Here is a 27,138-nt window from a genome sequence, read left to right on the forward strand (position 1 = left end):
TTACGCGTGTATTGCAATACTTAAATGAATTTTTAAGGATTGAATTTAAACAAAAAACTGACGAGCCTTCGTTTCTCAATGTTATATTCTATTCTTTTATGTAATTTGAATGTGCAATCGCAAATGTGCTGTTGTAGTTGATTTATGTTCTAGTTGGGCGGAGCGCAGTGTATTTCCTCCGGTACGGTGGGACGTGGCACTTGGGCTTGAGGACTTGGCCGTTGCCAGTGGAACTGTGTCCCGTTAGACCGGGCTCCGTGTTCCTGGCCTTCTGCCTCAATCTCGTTCTTGAGTTGAGTATTGCTGTTCTCTCTGTCAGGTCGTTAAGCTTTGTAGCTCGTTCCTCCGCCGCCTTGGCGGATGCACCTTTCGTTCGAAATATGAATTTAAATCTGTAAAACTGGGTCACTCTGTAATTAGTGCACGATCAGACTGCTGGAGACTGAGCCTTATTAATTCTGTATTCCCTTATCAGCCATTTGTATCATATTTGTACCTTGTATACTGACCGTGAAGTTTAATTTTATAAAGGAGGGTTTCATGTGCGTATGTCCTCAGGGAATGTTTGGAAGCCGAGGCGCTGTTTTTTTATTAATTGTTTGTTATTTAATTAACGCATACCTGTACTGGCATCAACTGGATTATTCCTTAGTCAGAAGTTCGTGTGCCCGGTGTCTTCATTGCCGAGCGTTCAAGTTTTAGAAGTTGCCTTATTGTTACTTGTGTGTATGTTATACCTTGGTATGAATTTATATTGCAAAAGAGGAGTCATTGTACAGGATAGTGTTGCGGGTTCAGAGTTTAGCAAGTTTTGTTGTATTAAGTATTTACATCAACAGAAATTTTCTTAATGTTTTATGCATTTGTTACGCAGATTTCAACAGGCCAGAACGTGGCTGTACCTTCAGTCATATGATACAGGTACATCGCGCCAGAGGCAAACAAGGGACAAGGGTAGAACTGCCAAAGCTGCAACCGCTCCCCCCCCCCCCCCCTCATCCCCATTACCGCCTGTGAACTTACCTTGTTGCAGTTTTTTATAAGCAGATTCAGCAAATTTTGTACGTAGATTTAGTAAAAAGGAGGAATCCTGAAACCGACTGTCTGGTGAGATATGCAATAACTACATGGATTAAAAGTTTAACATAGCGATTAGCAAAAAAACTTACGATGATTTAATTTGTTTCAGAGATTCATTCGCGCTAGACTAGCCACAAAATACCTAATACATAAAAAATGCCTACTTCTGCGCTCTTGCAACGCCAAGTCCTAGGGCAATGCAACCAAAGGCATAGATAACATTTGTTTGCAACACCGTCTATAAACTCCCGTAGTGTTATTATTATTGCGCTATAGAAGGCTTACTCTCGAATTCGTTTTTAGTGTTCCGTTCGTCGATCAGTAAGAGCGGAACGCTTATACGGGGTGTTACAATTCATGTTACACACTTCCAGAGGGGACTGAATCGATGAAGTTTTGTGTAGGAACCCGTGTCCCGAAATGTCATCCAGAGCGTCAAAGTTTTAGGCGGCGACGCCTGTACATGTATGAGTATGTTTTCAGGGATGAGGATCCGTGGTTCGAAAACGAACGAGTCAACCACTAAAAAAGAAAAAAAAAGAAAAAGAAGTTCAAATGGCTCTAAGCACTATGGAACTGAAAACCTGAAACCTGAGGTTATCAATCCCCTAAACATAGAACTACTTTAACCTAACTAACCTAAGGATATCACACACATCCACGCCCGAGGCAGGATTCTAACCTGCAACAATTACCAGCGAAAATCGTTCTGAGACCTCTGGCCGTGGAATACATGTACCGGAAAGAACACACAGGAAATATTGTAGGGAAGGTGAACAGAAGACTGCGTTTTATTGGCAGACCACTTATTAGACTGACTACACTACGCTAGTCCGTTCCTTTTTGGATTGCAACTACACGGTGTGGGATTCATACCATATAGGATTAACGAAGTATATCGAGAAAGTTCAAAAAAGGGCATTACGATTTTTTTATGTTTTTTCGAGGAATACAGAAGAAAGTGTCAAGTACCTGATACTGGATTTGTGGTGGAAATCGTGAAAACAAAAGGGTTTCTCGTTCTTCAAGAAATTTCAATCACCAGCTTTCACCTCCGAATGCGAAAATATTTTGTTGACGCCGACCCATACAGCGAGAAACGATCATCATAATAAAATAGGGGAAATCAGAGCTCCCACAGAAAGATGTGGGTGTTCGTTTTTTTACGCGCGCTTTTTGATGGTGGAATGATAGTGAATTGGTGTGAAGGTGGTTCGATGAACAGTCTGCCAGGCCCTTAAATGTGATTTGTAGAGTAGCCATATAGATGTAGATGTTGATGTAAATGTAGCGGCAAGTGACAGACGTCAACTGTCAAGTAATTTTAATCGGACTACATAGTATGGTATGTGGTAAGCAAGGTGTCAGAACAACGCTCTGCGCGTACTTCCATACTGCGCTCGTGTGACGGGACTGACGCCCTGCTCTGCTCCGCGGCGCCTTGACTTGAGGCGGGACGATGTGGAAGCCAGCCAGTGCCCGCCGCCGCGTCGCGGGAGGCCACGCCTGTCTGCCGCCTGAGCGGCTTTGTCACACCACGCCGGGCCAGCCGCCTGCCTGCCTACCTGCCTGCCTGCCAAGTTTAAAAGTTCCGGCCGCCCACCGACCTATTCCATTAGCGGAAGACGTGGCGCGGCGCTCCCTGGCGGTCCCAACAACAAGTGTTTACTCGCATGAAGTAACTTTCCCAGCAGAACTACTTCCTTTCCACTTTGCGAATATTTGCTTGCGTATGCTTCGCGGGAATGTACCTCACGGAGTGACCTAGTTACGTGCGCTCCGCCTGATATCGATTGCACCCGTACTTCCTGCTGCGATAGATTGCTCGAAAGTGACACAGTAAAAAATTCAAGAAATAAATCCAGGTTACAGTTAGCGATATATTGCTGGTGCATCTAATACAACGAGAAACTGGGAATCCTAACTGACTCCGAAGGAATAAAATAATGTCTCATCAGTCAGAAATTCTGCAAGTTTTCTGAATATCTAGATTCAATATTCATGGCAGGCAGTTATCTAAACAAGATTTTTGATGTCAAAATAAAGATAATTATTTTCTTTGGAAATCTTGGCTAATCAAGATATCTGTATGGTGCTAAAAGAGGCAACTAACTCTAAATAATGAAAAGTATTAAGTCATCCACATGGGCACCAAAACGAATTCACTAAATTGCACACAAATTTAAAGACTGTAAACTCAACAAAATACTTAGGAATACAGTTACGAATAACTTAAACTGAAATTGTCAAATACATAACGTTGTGGAGAAAGTAAACCAGAGACTGTCATTTATTGGCTGAACACTTAAGAAATGTAACAGGCCTGCTAAAGAGACTGTTGGCACTACGCTTTTTCACCCTCTTCAGGAGAGTTGCTAAGCAGTGTGGGATCCGCATTAGACAGGATGACGGAGGACATCAAAAAAGTTCAAAGAAGGGCAGCTCGCTTTGTATTACCGCGAAAGAGGGGACTGAGTGCAACGGATATGATACTCGAACTGGAATGCCAGTCATTAAAACAAAGGCGTTTTTTGTTGCAGCAGGACTTTCTCATGAAATTTCAATCACCAAAATTCTCCTCAGAATGTGAAAATAGTTTGTTGGTCCCAAGAGAAAGCAGAACTCGCACGGAAACATGTAAATGTTCGTTTTTCCCGTGCGCTGTTCGAGAGTGCATAGGTCGATAAGTAGCTTAAAGGTGCCTCGATGAACTCTCTGTCAGGAAGTTCATTGTGAATTACTGAGTAATCATGTCGATGTAAATACAGATGTAGATGTTGGACTTAGCTAGCACCACAAAGAAAAACAAAAAGCAGGATTGTCATGTTTTCGGTAACTCCAATGTACGCATTAAGGTTTTAGGACTTTCTTACGTTTTGTTAGTGTGCACCCTGTCTCGGTCCAAATCCCCGAAGTTTCTCCTTTTCGAGCAGAATATCGACACACAGCACTGTCTCTATATACGTAGGCATGCTGAAAAATAATGCCTCGGAAATTTTATGTGAAAACTCGTAAAGCTTTTTAAACAAAGCAATCGTTTTTAACATTGTACATCTTTATTCTTCATGTTTGCATATTTGTAGCCCTCTTGGATAGTGATGAAGCGGCGCCAGCAGAGGTGAGGTTGTAGCTCCGTCAAGAAAACATTCTAGGGTGACTACGTTGGCAAGTAACTTTGTAGACATAGCATAGAGATATAAATGTCGTGTGGCTAGGGCCTCCCATCGGGTAGACCGTTCGCCTGGTGCAGGTCTTTCCATTTGACGCCACTTCGGCGACCTGCGCGTCGATGGGGATGAAATGATGATGATTAGGACAACACAACACCCAGTCCCTGAGCGGAGAAAATTTCCGACCCAGCCGGGAATCGAACCCGGGCCCTTAGGATTGACAGTCTGTCACGCTGACCACTCAGCTACCAGGGCGGACTAGCATAGAGATAAGAAATGTTTATAACGTTTGGTTAGTTTAAAAAAGCTTTAAGAGTTTTCACACAAGATATTCGGAGATACTGCGTTTTCAGCACGCCTTCGCACATATGACCTCCACCTTATTTCCCAGTGCCCACGTGGAAACAGATGTGAAAGGAACGCCAAGCTGAGTTTGCAAATTCAAGAAAATTTTGCACTTCTTAGTGACACATTTCACTCTAATGTCACAGGGCACCTGACTTATTTTAAAATGGCTTAATATAGTTGCTTGAACATTCCGAGAGATAACGTATATCAAAACGCTGGATTCGGCGCATTATTTGATTTATTTATTTGTGTCAGCAGCATTTCATGACTCAAAACGAATCCCGTTAGGGGGGTTTAGTTGTCTCTCGAATACAGATTCAGGATCTTCTTCGGATGAAAGGGGGTTTGCAGATATCGACCGGCTACACGCCAACGAACAGCGAAGAGGTCAACAGTGCGTTATAACAATCGTGTGCCATTTCAAAGCCTCCTGTGAGTAGAGAAACTATGTAATAAAGATCATACTATGCATGCAGCGCAAAAAAATTGTAACAAACATTGCATAACTTTAACTATCAAGAAGAAGGGAATAAGATTCTTATCATTCTCATCATCAACACGTTTCATTCCAATTACAGAATATCGGTTCTGTTATTGAATTGATTGTAAATTCCCGTTTACAACAGTAGCAGGTTTATGAACAACAGTTCGTGTTACCTGTGTTTCAGCAGCGCCTGCCGGCTTTGGTAAGGCCGTGGAAATTACACTTTGACAGTACGTTACGTCACACATAAATTTTCTGTTAGAAGAATCCACGTGAGAAAGACTGCGGCGAAGAGCGTTTCTCGAGTCTTCAAGATGATCGGAAGCGACTTCACATAGAAGTCGGCAGTGAACTGGAATAACTGCTTCAAGATGACCTAAATTTCTTTCAAAGGCTGTCACTGGTGACGAATATTGAGTTTATGGCTACAACTCTGAATCAAAGCAGCAGTCATTCGGTGGAAGTGTCATTCTCCACCTGTACCGCGGATTTTCAACGGCCCATATCAGAACAGATATTGGTTTCCGGACTTAATTACGGGCTTTTCTTCTAGTTTTGACCATTATTACCTCCTGTAGGAACATGGCTCTTAAAAAAATAATATCTCACCTGGTCAGATGGTCAATAAAGAGTTGTATAGCGGTGTTCTAAGACGTTTCCAATGCACGCCCTACATTATTTAGCAACTATAGACTAAGAATAAGGTGAGAGCTTTTCCTCACTGTCATTCTCAATACTCAACAGACTTAGATCCCTGAAACCTCTTACTGCTCCCCATGATAAAAATCTAGTTGAAGAGGGAAGTATTGACACTAAGGAGGACACTCGAGCAGTGTTGCAAGAGGTGCTAAACACTCTGCCAGAGACATGCTTCCAGAATACATTTCAAAAACGGCAGAAACGCTTAGATGGGTTTATATCCTCCCAAGGTGACTACCTCGAATGTGCTGGTACACAATATGATCCAGGTAGAACTCAGTAATGACATATTTCGGAATTTTTTGGATACCACATCCTATTAGGAGTGTCTCTTGAGACTTCGTACACATAATCCTGTTAGGCACTGGAGGGGCATGTTATCAACATGTCGATTCCATGTTCCTCCAGGAGATAAAATGGTCAAAACTAGAAGAAAAGCCCGTAATTAAGTCCGGAAACTAATATCTGTTCTGATATGGGCCGTTGAAAATCCGCGGTGCAGGTGGAGAATGACACTTCCACCGAATGACTGCTGCTTTGATTCAGAGTTGTAGCCATAAACTCAATGACAGGATTTATAGGATATACAGGATGTCTATAGACTGGTATCCACAAATGAATAGATGTGTCTCTGAGACCAAAACGTTACAAAAAGTCAGTACAAACATGATCCAAATATCCTTCGTTAGCGAGTTACAATAGGAATTCCCTGTAGTGACCCCTCATTGTGTAACGCTCTTCGGACATACATTTACCTACACTCTTATTTACAAATGGTCTTGGCATTTGTTTTTAGACTGTGTGATAGTCTTGATCTTATGATCCCCATTTCTTCACACAATCTCTTACTGGACCGAAGTAGGCACATACGGTTTCTCAGAAACGATAAGGGACGTCTGGATATTATCTAAAGAATGAGTTTTTTACATGACAGTGCTCCCCACGCATTAAACGTCCAGCAGTATCTCGATAACCAGTTTCCAGATCGATGGATTGGTCGAAGGGGAATACACTGCACGAACTGACTGGTCACCCGTTTTAAACCAATGGATTTTTATTTCTCGGGATACTTAAAATACTTGATATATTCAATTCCTGTTCCTATTGTCAATTTTGTAAGGAAGCGTATCCCAAACCGATTTCGTCAAATACTATGCACTCCAGAAATTTGCAACAGAGTACGTAAAAGCGTGGAACGCAAGCTCAGGACTTCATCGAAACAGAAGGAGGTCTCTTCGAGCAACTTTTATAAATGTTCATCGTTACAAGTATCACATGTAGCACTACCAATAAACCCACGTAACTACCGGAAGAAGGATTTTAGAAGCCAGGTACACATAGACTTTTTGTAATAAGGAAGAGACTGTGCAGATTTCCTACGGTACACAAAACCGGCCAGAACACTGAAGCAGAAGCAACGAAAAAAAGTATGCCACATTTAAAAAAACTCTAAATCTCCAATACTGGGAAGTTCTACAGAAGCCAGAAATTCAGCACGATCTTCAATGCGAGATACTTTCAAGAGTTTCCACAACGAAACGCAGCCTAGAAAACTGGTAGAAAACCCAAAGAAATTCTGGTCATATGTTAAGTACACTACTGGTAAGACGCTGTCAATACTCTGCGCGATAGCAATGGCAGTGTTACGCAATGACAGTGCCACTAAAGCAGAGTTACTAAAAACTGCCACCATGAGTAACTTAGACGTAGATACCCTTGGTGTAGCGAAGCCACTTAAATAAAGGCAAGGTCTCCCGTCCAGATTGAATATCAGTCAGCTTCCTTTCAGAATACGCTAATACTATAGCCCCATACTTAGCAATCATACACACCCGCTCGCTAGTCGAAAGACCCGTACCTAAAGACTAGAAGTGACATAGGTCACAACAGTACTCATGAAAGGAAATAGGAGTAATCCACTGAATTACAGACCCATATAACTAACGTCGATTTGCAGTAGGACCTTATGAATTACCTCGAAGAAAACGATTTATTAACAAATAGCCAACACTTATTCAGAAAATATCGTTTTTGTGAAACATAAATAACTCTTTATTCTCACGAAGTAATGGGTACTATCGACAAGGGATGTCTAATTGATTCCATGTTTTTAGATTTCCAAGATTCCTCACAAGCGACTTCTAATTAAATTGCCTGACTGCGGATTATCGTCTCAGTAGTGCGACTAGGTTCGTTACATCCTGTCATAAAGATCTAAATTCATAGTAATTGACGGAATTAATGTCTGGCTTTCCCCAAAGCAGTGTTACAGCTCCCCCCCCCCCCCTCCCCTGTTCCTGATCTACATCAACGATTTAGGAGACAATCTGAGATTGCTCGCAGAGTATGCCGTCATTAACCGTCTTGCAAAGTCATCAAATGATCAAAACGATTTGTAAGATTATATCTGTATGATGCGAAAAGTGGCAACTGATTCTAAATAATGAAACGTGTGAAGTCATGAATATGAGTCTTAAAAAGAACACGGGAAACTTCGGTTACACTATCGACTAAATACTTAGGAATTACAATTACGAATAACTTACATTGGAACGACCACACAGATAAAGCTGTGAGGAAAGCAAACCAAAGACTGCGATTTGTTAGCAATACACTCAGAAAATGCAACAGTCTAGTAAACAGACCGCATACAGTACTCTTGTCCGTCCTCTTCTGGAGTATTGCTGCGCGGCGTGGGATCCGCAACAGATAGGACTGACGGAGGGCATCGAAAAAGTTTAAAGAAGAGTGGCACGTTTTGTATTATCAAGAAATAGGGGAGAGAGGGCCAAGGACATGATATAGGTTTTGGTTTGGACATCATTAAAAACAAAGTCGTTTCTCGTTGCGGTGGGATCCTCCTACGAAATTTCAGTCACCAACTTTCTCCTTCGAACGCGAAAATATTTGGATGATGCCGACCTACATAGAGAGAAACGATCATCGTAATAAAATTATCGTGAAATAGGGGAGAGACTACCAGCAATATGATAATCGAACTGGCGTAGCAGTCATTTTCGTTGCGGCAGGACCTCCTCCTGGAATTTCAAGAACCAATTTTCTCCTCTCATTGCGAAAATATTTTGTTGGCGCCCACTTATATTGGGAGAAATGATCGTCATAATGAAATAAATCACAGCTCGCCCGGAAAGATCATGTATCCGCTTTTCCCACTCTCTGTCCGAAAGAGGAACGTTAGAGAAATAGCTTTAAGGTGATTAGATGAACCCTCTGACAGGCACTTAAGGTTACAGGGTACTTATAAATGGTGGAAAAATAGAATTTTTTCAATGACTTTATTAAATTCTATAGTTTTTCCTGATTAGATTTATATACACATTATAGGGTTTCAAATGAAAAATTACCTGTATATACCAAATTTTAACGTTATGGTCATGTATGCCGCCACGCCCCCTTTATTTCTGTTACAGAAACCAGTGTTATTTCGAAAAGAACTGTGAACTTTCTATTTCCAGTGATTATACGTATGATACATTGTATATGTTGGTAACAGAGTAGGCTTCGAACGTCTGTTAATGATTATTTTGCTAGTATTTACATTTGTTTCGCTGAAGCAGTTTGTTCACGTGTTACTGAATGTCTAATGCCCAAGTGCTACATATATTTGTGGAAGTACATACCCTTTAGTGTGAAATAAATACAAAATATTCCACCAATCGAGAAATTCAATAAAAGGGAATTCCGTAGTAACCACTTCACAAACAACGCAAGCCACACTGTTTAAAGTAACCTATGTATCAGTTCTTCAGGAAAGAAACTCCAAAATGGCACGCCTCCTGGTGATTCAAATTTTGGTGTTAAAAATGACGCTGTTTGTAGTGGATTTGTTGCTGTTGTTGATGGGTGCATCTTGTCTGCTTTGATAAAGGAAGTGGCGAAATGTAAACAATGTGACGGTGTAGGCTGTCTGGAAACAACTGAACAACAAAGTAGCAGGAAGGGTTTAGCGTCAAAATCAGTTGTTCTGCGTAGATCCTGCAATAAATCTACCTCGAAAACGACTTCCAGCATTGTGCGTAATTCGTATGATGTGAATTTGTAGTTAGTGTATGCAGTGTGTGCAATAGGAAAAGGAAAAAAGGTTGCTCAAACGTTTTGTGGTTTGATGGACCTTCCTCCTCCTCCCAGTAGATTCAGTAAGTACATAAAAATACTTTTAGGTGCCTTGATGGTTGTGTCTAAAGCATTTATGAAACGATCAGTAGAAGAAACTATAAAATTTGTGGAACCAGGGAAATTGCTGTTGCACTTGATGTGACATGGCAAAGTCGAGGACATCGTTCCTTGAATGGGGTTGTAAGTGCTACTTCTCTGGAGAATGCAAAAGTTGTTGACGTTGAGTGCTTATCTAAGTACTGCCACACCTGCCATGGTAACACTGGAGGACATATTGAACATCAGTGTTCTAATAATTATGATGGTTACAGTGGAGGTATGGAGGAGTGTAATGGAGCTCTAAAATTATTTCAGAGGTCGGTGCCCGTTTATAACGTTAGATATACGAAGTACCTAGGCGATGGGAACTCTAAAGCTTTCATCAAAATTAATGGGTTCAATGTTTATAGTAATATCTTGGTAACAAAACTGGAGTGTTGTTGACATATGAAAAAGAGAATGGGTGCTAGATTGAGGAAGCTACGAAGAGAAACGAAAGGAAGTTGAAATCTGATGGAAAATCTTTGTCTGGCCGAGGCAGATTGACAGAAACTGAAATAGACCTTCTTCAGAATTATTATGGACTGGTCATTAGACGCACTGCACCTCTAAATGATGTTACAGCAATGAGAAAAGCTATATGGCCCACCTACTTTTATAAGTTATCCACAGATTACCACCCTGTTCGAGGACTTTGTCCTAAAGGAGCAGATTCTTGGTGTGGTTACCAAAAAGCAAAAGAAAGTGGTCAAATATACCATCATAAGCATACTTTTCCTGAGCCTGTTATGAATGAAATAAAACCAATTTTTAGAGATCTGAGTGACCCTGTTTTGCTTAGTAAATGTCTTCATGGGGGAACTCAGAATACATTGCATATGGGAAAGATTACCCAAGAATGTTTTTGTAGACTAAATACTTAAAAGTTGGTGTACTAGATGCAGTGATATGTTTCAATGATGGAGTGATAGAAAGGGTGTACTAGATGCAGTGATATGTTTCAGTGATGGAGTGATAGGACGGTTGGAAATGCTGAGAAATTGAAGTATAAAATGTGGCTCTAATATGGGAGATCAAATGCTTGCGTGTGACATATAACGAGTGCATGAAGCTGAAAGATTCGCTCTTCTAGTTACCAAAGAAGCAAGAAGTGCTAAAAGTAATGCCAAGAGGAAGCCTGAAGATGAAGAAATGCTGCAGGATGAAGACTATGCTTCAGGAATGTCCTGAGGCATAGCTGAATTGGACTCACATCTTCATTCGCAATTTCCCGCAAGTTGTATTTTTAAGAATTCAGGTACAAATATTTCCTAATGTTTATACAGCATTGCTCTACTTGCAATAGTCCATACTTATGTAGTAGACATAAACTGTATTGCAGAATCAACTAAATTATAGAAAAAATATCATTTTTATTAGGAAACAAATTATAAAAATGAAAATGTAGGATGTGGTTTTTTTGTCCTTGTAACACACATAATAGGTGGAATTAAATAGGCTTAGTACCTCAGCCATCATGTCACGCATATCTGGTAAAAATTTGGTTTCCTTCCAATTTATAACATTGGATTAAATGGTACCTCAATTTGACGAAGCATTTTGGAAAAAAACTTTTAATTTTTTAAATAACCCTAAGCAGGTTCAAAAATATTCGAAATACTTCTAATTTGTTTAGAAACTGTGCTGCATTACCTGTTACCAACAAAAAATCTGTAAAACATATATATTATAAGTAGTGCCTGAAAGAAATAGGTGTTGATTTTTAAATAATATTGAGCCTGGAAAGTACCCTGTATCCTTAATTGTAGAGTACAGAGTAATCATCGAGATGTAGCAACACATTCCTGCACTTATGAATACCAGTTTAAAAACATGTTGTATATGACTGAATTGCGACATCCACAAGAAGACACAGTGTCTCCGAGTGCTATGCCGCATTCATTGCAGTCAATAACAAGCTTGGTAAACAGGAGAAAACAGCGGTCGCAAGTGTTGCATGGTGGGAGGGGTGAGGGGGGGGGGGGGGGGGGGTTCGCGGCGGCAGCCACTTTGCGGAGCGCTGCGGCGCGCCTCGCCACGCCATCCGGCAGCCAGACAGCGACTTTAAAAGTTTCGGAAGCAATTCCATTAGCAGCGCCGGCCTGACAGGCGGCGTCGCGACGCGCCGCGCCACGGAGTCGCGCTCTCTGCCGCGTGAGGCGGCCCGCGCCCGCAGGGCTGCCAACTGCTGCTCTGCTGTGCCAACACGGCAACACCTGCTCTGTTTGTGGTGCGCAGATTAGGTGATATGACACCAAAATACACTTACGAGGAATGGAACTGTAGACACCTCCGTGCTAGCATGAAACGAGCACTATTACGGTGGCGTCCCTTCGTGGCGCAAACTACACTACTGGCCATTAAAATTGCTGCACCACGAAGATGACGTGCTACAGACGCGAAATTTAACCGACAGGAAGAAGATGCTGTGATATGCAAATGATTAGCTTTTCAGGGCATTCACACAGGGCTGGCGCCGGTGGTGACACCTACAACGTGCTGACATGAGGAAAGTTTCCAACCGATTTCTCATACACAAAGAGCAGCTGACGGCCGTTGCCTGGTGAAACGTTGTTGTGATGCCTCGTGTAAGGAGGAGAAATGCGTACCATCACGTTTCCGACTTTGATAAAGGCCGGATTGTAGCCTACCGCGATTGCGTTTTATCGTATCGCGACATTGTTGCTCGCCTTGGTCGAGATCCAATGACTTAGCAGAATATAGAATCGGTGGGTTCAGGAGGGTAATTCCGAACGCCGTGCTGGATCCCAACGGCCTCGTTTCACTAGCAGTCGAGATGACAATACATCTTATCCGCATGGCTGTAACTCATCGAGCAACCACGTCTCGATCCTTGAGTCAACAGATGGGGACGTTTGCAAGACAACAACCATCTGCACGGACAGTTCGACGACGTTTGCAGCAGCACAGACTATCAGCTCCGAGACCATGGCTGCAGTTACCCTTGACGCTGCATCACAGGCAGGAACGCCTGCGATGGTGTACTAAACGACGAACGTAGGTGCACGAATGGCATAACATCATTTTTTCGGATGAATCCACGTTCTGTTTACAGCATCATGATGGTCGCATCCGAATTAGTGACATCGCGGTGAACGCACATTGGAAGCGTGTATTCGTCATCGCCATACTGGCGTATCACTCGGCGTGATGGTATGGGGTGCTATTGGTTACACGTCTCGGTCACCTCTTGTTCGCATTGACGGCACTTTGAACACTGGACGTTATATTTCACATGTGTTATGATCCGTGGCTCTACCCTTCATTCGATCCCTGCGAAACCCTACATTTCAGCAGGATAATGCAACACCGCATGTTGCAGGTCCTGTACGGGGCTTTCTGGGTACAGAAAATGTTCGACTGCTGCTCTGGCCAGCACATTCTCCAGATCACTTACCAATTGAAAACGTCTAGTCAATGGTGGCCGAGCAACTGGCTCGTCACAATACGCCAGTCACTACTCTTGATGAACTGTGGTAACGTGATGAATATGCATGGGGAGCTGTACCTGTACACGCCATCCAAGCTCTGTTTGACTCAATGCCCAGACGTATCAAGGCCGTTGTTCCGGGTACTGATTTCTCAGGATCTATGCACCCAAATTGCGTGAAAATATAATCACATGTCAGTTCTAGTATAATATATTTGTCCAATGAATACCCGTTTATCATCTGCATTTCTTCTTGGTGTAGCAATTGTAATGGCCAGTAGTGTATGCAAGGCGTCGGAGCGATTCATAATCGCTCAGCTCTCACTTGTTACTCAAAGAGGTCCGTTGGAAAAGCCGTTTTACGGTGTGTGATGGAGACTACGTAGTGTACCGGAAGCATCTCCAACACATCATTTCAGATTAAATGAGTTCGCAATTGCAAACAAGGACTACTATCAGCTGTAGAACGGAATGATGACAACGAAAATTTGTGGCGGACCGGGGATCGAACCCGGATTTCCCGCTTATAGCCAGCAGTCGCCTTACCATTTGGCTACCCGTACACGACTCACGGTCAGACCCAAACTTCCATACGTCCTCAACCATGTGTCTATGATCTGAACTCGTACATTCGTTATGTATACTCCCGTACAGGTTAGACGTTGTACTAGAGAGTTGCTTGCCCGATAAATACGATATTGCATGCATGTCCAAAGGAACTTTGCATCATAGTCATAATAATATAGGCACTGCAATACCGTATTTATCTCCCGATACCGGGCAAGCGATTTTCAAGTACAACGTCCAACCTGTAAGGGAATATACATAATGGATGTATGAGTTCCGGTCATAGACGACTTGGAAGTTTCATCGTCGTCATTCCTTTCTATAGCTATTGGTAGTACCTATTCGCAGTTGCGAATTCATTTGATGTGTTTCATAATGGCTGTAGTCACCACAGTGCCTGTTCTTTTGGACATGGGTGCTTGTCCAAAGGAATTTTGCATCGTAATCAGAATAATACATGCACTGCAATATCGTATCGACGTCATTTCAGCGTCGCACATGCCAAGTATTTTTCGTATCATAGTGTATAAAACTGAATTTTTCCTGTTCTTCTAACATTATGTGGCTGAACTATGATTTGGAGTGATGAATCACGCTATATGTTGTAACAGTCCGAAGGAAGGGTTTGAGTTTCGAGAATACCTCGAGAACGTTACCTCCTATCATGGGTAGTGCCAACAGTGAAGTAAGGGAAAGGTGTTGCTATGGTATGAGATGGTTTTCGTGATTAGGTTGTGGCCTCCTCATTGTTCATAAGAAAACGCTAAATGCACACTTTGCGCCGTTGCGTACTGCGTACACTAGAGGAATGGTTTCGAGACGATGACTGTATCAGCTCAACAATGCACCATGCCACAATGCGGCACCTGTGAGGCGCCGCGACTGTCAACCGAAGCTGATCGCTATTGTGAATGACAGTGACGGTTTCTCGGTGTCGGTGGGACAGTCTTGAGAAAAAGGACCGGGTTCTCCTAATCCGACTGACGGGTGCTGCCTTGGCCCGGCTGCGTGGTCTACCAAGGCGAGTGTTACCCCAAAATAGCTGGCGTTTTCAGGTAGGCTTTAGGAAACAAACCCCTTAAAGTGTCAGCAGGCAGCAGCACTTTGCAGTAGTATGACGAGTGTTAGCAGGAAATGGTCAATAGTAGTGACAACTTTCTGCTCTGGAGGCTGACTGGACGAAATATGTGCAAGTGAAAAAGAATGTAATGGAAACGTGAGCAGCTTGCGATGTCAGTGGCACTGGTAGAGTGCAGGAGGTGAACTTGAGTCCTCTGGGGCGAAGGTGCTGTGGAGGGGTATTTCGGAAGTTTGTAGTCAGGGATCAGTAAAGATTTTCCCCGTGTGGAAAGTTCTGAAAGTGTTGTGCAGTACGTTACTTTGAGCAGGCACGTGATACGTGTTAGTGAACTGTCTGTTTTCGAGCGGGTTGTTGATGTTTAGCAAGAGTACATGGACTGTTCAGAAAGAGCACTTGTACCATCAGCTGTTTTAATAACCTATGTATCATCTACTGGATTCGGTCATAGACCATCGCCGGCCGGGGTAGCCGAGCGGTTCTAGGCGCTACAGTCTGGAACCGCGCTGCTGCTACGGTCGCAGGTTCGAATCCTGCCTCGGGCATGGATGTGTGTGATGTCCTTAGTTTAGTTAGGTTTAAGTAGTTGTAAGTTCTAGGGGACTGATGACCTCATAAGTTAAGTCGCATAGTGCTCAGAGCCATTTGAACCATAGACCGTCACCGTTGGATATCTGTCAACATCGAAACTGAAAAAAGCGAAAAGAAATACAGTATACACGAAATTGACACAGCAAAAATATGGATGCAAATTACGGGTGTTTACCTTGTAAGTATACATACGTATTTTGCACCCATATTGTTGAGGTATGTTATTTCCGCGTGCACTGTATTTTTGTCAATTTTTTTCAGTTTCGATTTTGACAATTATCCAATGCTGACGGTCTGTGACGATGATATACAGGTTAAATACACGGAGGAGCCAAAGGAACTCGTACACCTGCCTAATATCGAGTAGCGCCCCCTCGAGCACTCAGAAATGCAGCAACACGATGTGGCATACACTCGACTTATGTCTGACGTAGTACTGGTGGGAAATGAAACCATGAATTCTTCGGGGCTGTCCATAAATACGAGAGGGTGGAGACCTCTTCTGAACAGCACATTGCAAGGCATCCCAGATACGCTCAATAATATTCATGTCTGGAGAGTTTGGTGACCAGTGGAAGTGTTTAAACTCAGAAGAGTGTTACTGGAGCCACTCTGTAGCAATTCCGGACGTGCGAGGTGTCGCATTGCCTTCCTGGAATTGTCGAAGTCCGTCAGAACGCACAATGGACATGAATCGAAGCACGTGAAGAGACAGGATGCTTACGCACGTGTTACCCGGCACTGTCGTATCTAGACGTATTAGGGGTCCCATATCACTCCTCCTGTACGCGCTCTACACCATTACAGAGTGTCCACCAGCTTGAACGTCCCCTGCTGACATCCAGGGCCTATGGATTTATGAGGTTGTCTCCATACCCGTACATGTCCATCCGCTCGATACTATTTGAAACGAGACTCGTCCGACCAGGCAACATGTTTTCAGTCATCAACAGTCGAAAGTCGATGTTGACGGGTCCCAGGTGAGGCGTAAAGCTTTGTGTCATACGGTCATCAAGGTTACACGAGTGGGTCTTCGGCCCCGAAAGCCCATATCGATGATGTTTCGTTGAATGGTTCGTTCGCTGGCACTTGATGACCCAGCTTTGAAATCTGCAGCAATTATCGGAAGGGTTGACTTTCGTCACGTTGAACGATTTTCTTCAGTCGTCGTTGGTCCCGTTCTTGCAGGATCTTTTTCCGTCCGCAGTGTCGCCGGAGTTTTGATGTTTTACCGGATTCCTAGTATTCGTGGTACACACGTGAAATGGTCGTACGGGAAAATTAGCACTTCATCGCTACCTCGGACATGCTGAGTCTCATCAGTCGTGCGCCAACTATAACACCAAGTTCAAACTCACTTAGATATTGGCAACATGCGATTGTAGCAGCAGTAACCGATCTAACAACTGCGCCAGACAATTTTGCCGATCGTGGTGCCGTATTCTGCCTGTTTACATATCCCTGTATTTGAATACTCATGCGTATACTAGTTCTTTTGGCGCATCAGTGTAAAACAGCTGGCGTTAAAAATTCATTTTCTAAAATATTTAACGGCTGTTGGTTCGCACCTGATGAAAACATTAAATGCTTAGGCTCAAAAAAAAAAAAAAAAAAAAAAAAAGAAAAGAAAAATGTTTAGGAAGAGACCGTCTAGTAGAGTGTGGGTGGAGCAACTGGCTAGCTCGAAGAGTTGTGTGACGAACGAAGCGGGTTTGGCGAGGGCTGTAGAAGAAGTATGCCCCTATCTTTTTTAACTTCAGACTGTGATGCAGTGTGATACTATACATGATGCTGCAAAAAAGGAAGTAGGTAACAGGTTGGTGACGGTGCAGAGACTGTGGGTGATACTATGCAATACTAAAGAGGAGATGGTAGAAATCGTTTGGTGATTGTGCAAAGACTGACTGCAGTGTTCGCTGTCAAATCCAATGGTCAGGTTTGGGAGTCTTGTGAGAGCAGTCAGACTGCTACAGGGCATGAAGTAGTGGTACACAGGAAATGACTAATTTAACGGTGTCTCGCGGGTCCAAACGAGGCTTGTGATCCTTATTTAGCTGTATAACATATGTGTAGCAGCGCCTAGAAATTATCAAGGTCCTCCAACAAACATTTCAGAGGGAGTAAGGTGCAATAGGATGCCTTATTTGTCTCGCGTTCTGCATGACTCCAAGAGCTCGTGATCACTGGCAGCGACTGAGAGGGGACTTCACCAGGGGTTACAGAAGCTCCGAGCCAAGAGTAGAGGTGTAACGTTTCATGGTTTGTGGACAAAAACATTGCTGAAATCAACTGACCCGCCCAGAGTCCCGATTCGACCCCAACGAACCCAGTGCAGTTATAGTTTCGAATTCACTTCAGACCATAGCGTCCAACATCACTAACCTCACTGGTTTCGGCACTGGAGGAAGAATGGACTACAATTCCTCCTCACACATTCGGACAGCTCACTGGAAGTGTTCCCAGCAGAGTTCAAGTTGTCATTAAAGCGAAGGGTGGGCAGACTCCTTATTAATGTCCACTAAGCTGTGTGCGGACAGTTATGACAAACTAGTGTATTTAACAACGAATCTTCTCCTACACGAATCAACGCAAACCACGCTCTGACAAACATTTTTAGAATTGAATGATACCTGTTGGGAAACTTATCTCTATATATAGGTTCTGCCTTTTTGGGCCATAATTTCTGCTACAGTATATGTTAAATACATGACTACAAATCGCTGTATAGAATGTAAATATTAATTAGCAAATACTGAATCATAATTTTTTATAAAATTAATATTTCTTGTTATTAATTACTGGTCATATAAAAATAATTAAAATTTGAAACAAACATGAGAAATATTGCTTAATGAGAAAAAACTGTATGTATCGATAACACTGTTCATTGTCTGTAAACATAGAAGTGCTTTATTTTCTACCTAATGTTCAGCATTTCTGTAGAAAACTAAGTTATAATGAATACTGTTATATTAATACGATTACTATGGAAGGAGAGGCACACAGGAATCAGTTGCAATCGCTTTAGTTTTTGTTATTCTTACAAAATCTGGATTTCGGCTATAAATAGGCATTTTCGTACATTTAAGTTACAATCCTACAAACTCGCGGCAGTACATGTTGTAAGTAGGCTGTTTAGGTTTTTATGTTGGTAACGCCATGTAGCGCTCTGCATGAAAATCACTGACTGTGCTGTGTGCAGTCTGTGGCTGGTTTGCATTGTTGGAATATTTGCTATTGTAGTGTTGGGCAGTTGGACATGAACAGCGCGTAGCGCTGCGCAATTGGAGGTGAACCGCCAGCAGTGGTGGATGTGGGGAGAGAGATGGCAGAATTTTGAGAGCGGACGATCTGGATCTGTGTCCATCAGAAAGAGTAAATTTGTAACATTGGATATCATGAACTGATATATATATATATATATATATATATATATATATATATATATTATATATATATTATATATGATGACTTTTGAACATTATTAAGGTAAATACATTGTTTGTTCTCTTTCAAAATCTTTCATTTGCTAACTGTGCCTATCAGTAGTTAGTGCCTTCAGTAGTTAGAATCTTTTATTCAGCTTCCCACACCCGGGTTGCCGGGTTCGATTCCCGGCGGGGTCAGGGATTTTCTCTGCCTCGTGATGACTGGGTGTTGTGTGCTGTCCCTAAGTTAGTTAGGTTTAAGTAGTTCTACGTTCTAGGGGACTGATGACCATAGATGCTAAATCCCATAGTGCTCAGAGCCATTTGAACAATTTTTTTTTTTTATTCAGCTGGCATTAGTGGCGCACGCTGTATTGCAGTAGTTCGAGTAACGAAGATTTTTGTGAGGTAAGTGATTCATGAAAGGTATAGGTTATTGTTAGTCAGGACCATTCTTTTGTAGGGATTTTTGAAAGTCAGATTGTTTTGCGCTAAAAATATTATATGTCAGTTTAGTGTTGATCAGAATAAGTAAAGAGAGTAACGTCTGAGTGCATTCAGTTTTGCTCAGCTCTTTGAAAATCAAATAACGTACAGGTTTATCAGCACAGTAATTCATTAATTTTTCAAAGGGGATGTTTCAATGTCACTGTACGATCTTACTGCTTATACACCAGTAAGATCACATGGTGACATGTACTGCCGCAAGTTTATTGGATTGTAACTCAAGGACACTGAAGATGGCTAGTTACAGCCGAAATCTAGATAAGCAAGAGTAATAAAAACTAAAGGGATTGCGACTGATTGCTGTGTGCCTCTCCTTGCTGACAGTCTATTGCCACTGTGCACAACAATGCCTTATAGAATCAAAGTTGAATAATATTACTACTCATAAAAGGAAACACGCCATATTTATTAAAGATTATGATTCTATATTAGCACTTCCATTAATAAAATATAAAATCTTAACCCTAGCGAGATTCGAGGCACCGACTTCATAACTTCAAGAATTTTACCCTATGCGGCTTTTATCTAGGTTCGTTCCTAATATTTAAAAATGTTTGACTGCGATTATTTCATCATGCACTCTTAATAAAACTTCAGTCCTCTGAGTGTTCATTTTCAGGAGCCACATTTTGTTACAGTTAAATTTGCAAACAACAAGCTGATATTACTCCTAAATTGATTTTCTAAATAATTTTTATTTCGTGATGACATAAGCAAATAAAATAAATTTTGAATGATTTGTCATGTTGTGTTCGCGAGTCATTCCGGGATTTCTTACAAATTAATTAGGCAAACTATAGAACACTTAAGTTGGGATGCCTGGTCAGGAATTTAAGCACATCAGCTTCCATTTAAGCACAGTACTAATTTCGTCAATCTTATGTTCGGTGCCGTAAGAGGTCACATAAGTCAGGAAATGATAAAAGTCAACAGGAAACCTGTGCGGTAACAACATGGTCGATTTACCACAGCCGGGCAAACTGCAAATACAGAAATGACTCCTGCTTAATTTCAACATATCATCTTGCTAGTCCGGAATGGGAATAAAAACGCCAAAAAGAGTATTGTATTACCCATTTCAGTTTCGTTCTCAGTGTAGCGTCTTTAGTGTTTACTGTATTTCCTCTTTTCTGGTTCGATATTCTTAAAGAATGTCTAGAAAGCAAAAGCTGGGCGGAATTTGGGATATGAAACTAATAAATCTGAAATCCACACACTAACCAACGCCCTTCCAATCGGTCTACCCGCAATTCAGACAGGAAACAGCTAATCTGAGCATTCTGTGATACAACATTACTGAAAATCTCGGCTTTTAACAATGATAAGAGACGTATTGGTTGTTTTGTGAAACTGCGCAATAAAAGTTCCAGTAAGCTCTGATTATGAATATATTTGAAGTATCATACAACGTGATTTTTTAATTCAGATAAACAGCTGTTTTACATCTACAGTAACAACATATTTTTCAAAATGGCAAATTCAACCGACATCTTGTTCTTAAATAGTTCATCATTGTTTAGTTGCAAACTGAGTTCAACAACACGTGTCAGCACTGACTTACCACCATTTCTGTGGTGGGCGAGCTAATAATGCTTTACTGCAAAACGTCTCAAAAATACAAGTTGAAACGGTTCGTATTATTTCTGCTTTTTATATTAATGTTTTTAGTAATTTTTTCAACAATAAAATACAATAGCTTCAAAGATTAATCTAGGACGACATAAAGTTAATTTCAGCAAGAACTTCGGAAGCGCATTTGTTTTCACGAATTTATTACGGATATTTGTCGGAGTAGTAGTTCTCCAACTCATCCTCAGATTCATGCAAATCCTCTCTGAGAAGCATCTTCGTGGCACGAACACCGCATGCTTTACTGTCATCTGGCCACGCTTTTAGCAATTACCACTGTTTACATGCATACATCCTGAAAGAGTTGCCATCAGCGAGGATCTGAAGTTTGAGATAGAGCTACAATATGTCGGTTACCGTGGGATTATCAGCTAATACGAATAAAGCATATCATTTTCCATGTTTTACATGGAATGGCTGATTCTTATCGGCTGTACCTTACCACTGTCCACAGCCGAGATCTTGAGTTCACGTACAGACCACCCATTAAAAATACGTGTCAGGTTCCAATGCACGACCAATTAAGTATTACACGACAACTGTAGAACTGACTTCAGTCATCTGCTATTTTCATTCAGTCGGTACCCGTATATGTCGCACAGGGATCATGACAGTGTGATATGAGATTACGGTACGCACAGAGGCTTGTAGAGAATCATTTCTCCTTAGTTCAGCGCGCAAATAGAACATGGTAGATAATCGCTAGTATTGGAAGGGTTTGGTGGGGGTTGTAAAAAGACATTGTATATGTACATGCAAGATAAGTCATATTTATTGTATAAGGGATACCTGTCAGTCGAAAATGGGCTGAAACGAGTCGCATTTGCCTCTACCTTTTCAGATATATTCCGGAAGCCATTAACCATGGCGAAGAATACTGTTGCTTTCTGCTAGAAGCGACTATGTTGATGTTCTATAAGAGGCAGTCAAATGAAAAAGAGAAATATTGAAGAAAGTAAGTAAATTATTATTTTAAAACTAATCGCCATTACTGTTAACACAGTTATCCGACAGTGAGACAAGAAAAATGTTTGCGGAACAATGTATCCAGGCGTGCGCATCTTTTTCCGAAACATATCAACGGCCACAAATGTCCTCCTTCAGGCTTCCACAAATATGGCATATTCTGGGGAGAGATCAGGGCTGTGTGGAGGATTTGTAACAGCTTTCCAGCAAAACTTCTGCAGCGTAGTCGAAACGACCTTAGACAAATGTGGGAGGGCGTTATCCAGCAACAGAATGTGCCATCTGTCAATAATCCAGGGCGTTTGGAACCGATCGCACGCTTCACTGTTTGCAAAATGAGTTAACTGTGGCACCGTGTTCCGGAAAGTCAACGAGCAGCAGTCCCTTGCGGTCAAATAAAAAGGTCACCATTACTTTCCCGGAGCAGGTGCGCCGACTGTTCCGACTACGCTGCTGAAGTTCCACTGGAAAGCCCTTACACATCCTCCACACAGTCCCACTCTCACCACACGTCATTTCCAAATATTTGAAGCCCTGAAAAAAGACGTTTGTGGACAATTTGCTTCGGACGAAGAAGTGCACGCCTAGTTACAGTCACGGATTCCATACATAACCGGAAACATTTTTCAATTAAGGCATTGATCGTCTTGTCTCACGGCATGATAAATATACTAAAAGATATGGCGACTACTTTTGAAATAATACACAGTTTGTGTTCGATTCTTAAAAATTCTTTTTTTCAGGTACGGTTGGACGTATCAAGGTAATACTTAGTTTGCATAGTAAAGTCTATAGTCCCTTGGCGGTATAACAATGGTAAACTTCTAAGTCAATGCAATCAAAAGATAAGGCCATTTATCTCACATATTTTGGTTGCGGCAAACCAAATCATAAAAACTTACAGGGTACTTCGCGGTGACCTAGAATCATAATATTACGCAAGAAGCAAGGTTTCACTTTAAAAGTAAACGAAAAAAAAATCCGAAAAGAATTAATTTATAATTGTATGACATTTCGTCATTAGCTGTCCGTCTTCGAACTGGAAACATTCTCGAAAGTCCTCGAATTCCGAAGAACCATATTTTGCCTGTACCAGTGTCAATAACAGACCCTCAGAGCTTGAGTCCTACTCGCACCTCTACAAATTTTTTTCCATCTGTCTCGTTTTCATTTGACTGACCCTTGCAGAAATGATTTTTACAAAACAGCACTCGGAAAGCCTCTGACCTGCCAACGCAGAAGCTTTTTTTTTTTTTTTTTTGAGATTTGCGTCGTATTGTCCTAAGAAAATGATGTTCGGTCACTGAGCCTCCAACTGTACACTAAGGTGGCAAAAATCATGGGATAGTGAAGTGCATATACAGTATACAGAAGGTGGTAGTATCGCGTACGCTAGGTATAAAGGGGCAATGCATTGTCGGAGCGGTCACTTGTACTCAGGTGACTCATGTGAAAAGGTTTCCGACGTGCCTACAGCCGCATGCCAGTAATTAACAAACTTCGAACGCAGAATGGTAATTGGTGGAGCTAGACACATGGGACATCTCATTTCGGAAATCGTTAGGGAATTCAGTACTCCGAGATCCACAATGTCAAGAGTGTGTCTATTTCAGAAGTTTCGAGCAACGCAGTTGCGGACGGCTTTCACATTACGACTGAGAGCAGCGGTGTTGGCGTATAGTTGTCAGTGCTAATAGACAAGCAGAGCTGCGTGAAATAACCGCAGAGATCAACGTGGGACATACGAAGAACGTATCTGTTAGGACAGTGCGGCGAAATTTGGCGCTTTGGGCCGTGGCAGTAGACTACCGACTCGAGTGCCTTTGCTAACAGCACGAAATCGCATGCAGCGCCTCTCCTGGACTCGTGACCATATCGGTTGGACCCTAGACGACTGGAAAACCGTGGCTTTGTTAGATGAGCAAAAATTTAAGCTGGCAAGAGCTGGTGTTAAGGTTGGAGTGTGGCGCAGGCTCCACGAAGCCATGGACGGAAGTTGTTGACAAGGCACTGTGCAATCTGGTGGTGGCTCCGTAATTGTGTGGGCTGTGTTTGGAATGAATTGAGTTCTCTGGATCAACTGAACTTATTGGAGACCAACTGCAGCCGTTCATGGACTTCATCTTCTGAAACAACGAAGGAATTTTTATGGATGACAATGTCACTAGCCCAAACTGTTGGCTATTGCTTTGAAGAACATTGTGGACAGTTCGGCCAAATGATTTGGCATCCCTGGATGAATCCCATCGAACATTTACGAGACATAATCAAGAGATCAGTTCGTGCACAAACTCTTGCACCGGCAACACTTTCGTAGTTACCGACAGCTATGGAGGCAGCATGGCTCAATATATCTGCAGGGGACTTCCAACGACTTGATGAGTAGATGTCACGTCGAGTTGCTGCACTACGCCGGGCAAAAGGGAATCCGACACTATATTGGGAGGTACCCCAAGACTTACGTCAGCTCATTATATACATATGAACGAAATGTAAGAAGACCTGTACGCACCCACAGTTGGAACCAATGTACGTCATTACCTGTGTGAGGGAAGCACACCAGAGACACATCCCGTGTGGGCAGGCAGAGACCGAAAAGAAAGCTGGAATGCAGCGCACTGGCGGAGAGAGCGGCTGGCACTGGTGCGAGGCCGAGTTTCCGCGCAGCGCGGCCACGTGGCGGCGGCGGAGGCGGCGCAGCGGTGACTGAGCGACGCCTCGCTTCTCCTCGCCTCTCGCAGCGTCGCCAGCGCCGGGGGCGGCACCGCCTCACGTCCGCCGCCTCCTTGACCATTACCCAAATTGAAACGGAACGCAATCAAGCAAATGGCTGCGGCCCGGCGGACAGAGAGGGAAGTAGTAATCCCGCTAACAGGATTCCTTTCCCTGGCGCGGCGCGGCACTCGCGACAGCCGCCTCCTGCTGCCCGGCCGCCGCGGGATCGCCGCCTCCTCCGCCGCTACCCCCCCCCCCCCCCCCCGCCCACCCTGTGAGCACGTCGCTCATGTCGCGGCGGACACCGGCCATTTAGTGGATTGCGCTGCGCCCGAGTGCCACAAACAAGCGAGCGGCGCGTGCTCGCCTTGCCGCGCCGGCGGCGGCGGCGCGGGTGTCAGGCGCTGGTGGCGGCGGAGAAAAGGGGTGGGGGGAGGGGGGCGCAGAGGCGGACGCTGCGGAGGATGACGCCTCAAGTCGGAGGCTAGCGGAATCAACGAACGAATAATTTCTAATTGCTCACTTTTGATGTAATTTCTTAGTCAACTGTCGATAAAAAACAAAGTCGTATGGCTAAGGCCTCCCGTCGAGTAGTCTGTTCGCCTGGTGCAAGTCTTTCGATTTGACGCAACTTCGGCGACTTGCGCGTCGATGGGGATGAAATGATGATGATTAGGACAACACAACACCTAGTCCCTGAGCGGAGAAAATCTCCGACCCAGCCGGGAATCGAACCCGGGCCCTTAGGATTGACATTCTGTCGCGCTGACCACTCAGCTACCGGGGGCGGACGACTGTCGATTATTATCCATCAAAACACCAAGGGTGGAGGGTGTGCTTTATGCCAACATTTTGAAAATACTAACCTAGCCAGTTACTTCATATTTTAAAATTGTGAAAAAGTATTTATTGTTTTTAATGAACTCTTCTACCGGATTCCATATATTTTTTAAAATTTTCACTTAAATTTTAACTCAAAAATTTAACTCTCAGTGGCAGATGTCACTTTCCCAAATGAATGTCGTATCCAATATTAACAGGTTCAGGGCCCTACTTAGACATCAGTATCGCTTTGAAACGTATTTTGAGAGTAAAGAGTCAACAAAAATGAACGAAATCTGCGTTTATAAGCCGGCCGGTGTGGCCGAGCGGTTCTAGGCGCTACAGTGTGGAACCGCGAGACCGCAACGGTCGCAGGTTCGAATACTGCCTCGGGCATGGATGTGTGTGATGTCCTTAGGTTAGTTAGGTTTAAGTAGTTCTAAGTTCTAGGGGACTCATGACCTTAGAAGTTAAGTCCCGTAGTGCTCAGAGCCATTTTGCGTTTCTAAGTTTTTTTTGTGGTGGTCATAAAGTCAGTAGTACATGTTATTGAAAGTGCATTGTGTGGTATCACATGTCGATAACAACCCACGGGCGTCACAGCAACGGTACTGCTCGTATGCACCCACTGAGCCACGCCTGCAGTAGCTCTGGACCACGAACGCCCTCTGCCGCCGCAGTATAGATGGCAGGGGGCAGTCGCTCAGCCCACTCGTTCTTGGAGCCGCTACACTGCGACGCGGTCGTTCGTTCTTCTTTTTTTGCGGCACTGATACCTTGACTCCCTTTCTTGTTTCGTCATTTGTAATGAGTCTTCGTCATTTGGAGAAATATAACTTAAGTAGAACTTCTGCTTGCTGTGTTACCTTTCCACTAATCATTTCTGTTCTCGTCCAGCTTTCCTACGACGACAGCTGCCTCACCTCTCTGTAGCCCCCTCTGTTTACCATTGTGTATAAAGTCGTACACAACACACTGGTATTGCCAACCTTGTGCTGAAGCTATTTTCGGATTCTGGACCCTACTTACCGATCGGTACCTCTTTAAGAAGTATGTTGTTAACATAATTCAACAGCAATTAAAGAATTTGGTTTTCTTTTTTAATGTTTTTTTTTCGAGTGGGCATAAAGTACTTCTCACCCCACTGGTAACGCGGATTTCGGAAAATGCCTTGGTATTGTTAGTGTAAAGTCAATCATTGTAACTTGAAAACTCTTCCGTTGGTTCGTGTCTGCGTAAAACAAAATGGGATTAATAAAAGAAAACCACCACCCCACTAATGTCGAAACTGAGTTACACGTCCTGAAACGCAACGGCTAACAGCGCAAATTAACGTTCGAGGAAAATTACTAGTTGCAAGCGGCCTACGGCAGGTTTGAGCGCTCTTG

The 27,138-nt window shown here is 43.0% G+C and overlaps 1 protein-coding gene across 1 annotated transcript in view; it reads right to left on the minus strand.

The window, feature by feature from the left end:
- LOC124605790 (LIM domain only protein 3-like) overlaps positions 1-27,138 on the minus strand; it is a 341,408-nt gene that overhangs the window by 218,299 nt on the left and 95,971 nt on the right. The gene's annotated exons all lie outside the window — the stretch shown is intronic.

This window comes from Schistocerca americana, chromosome 3, assembly GCF_021461395.2.
Source record: "Schistocerca americana isolate TAMUIC-IGC-003095 chromosome 3, iqSchAmer2.1, whole genome shotgun sequence".
Lineage (NCBI taxonomy): Eukaryota > Metazoa > Arthropoda > Insecta > Orthoptera > Acrididae > Schistocerca > Schistocerca americana.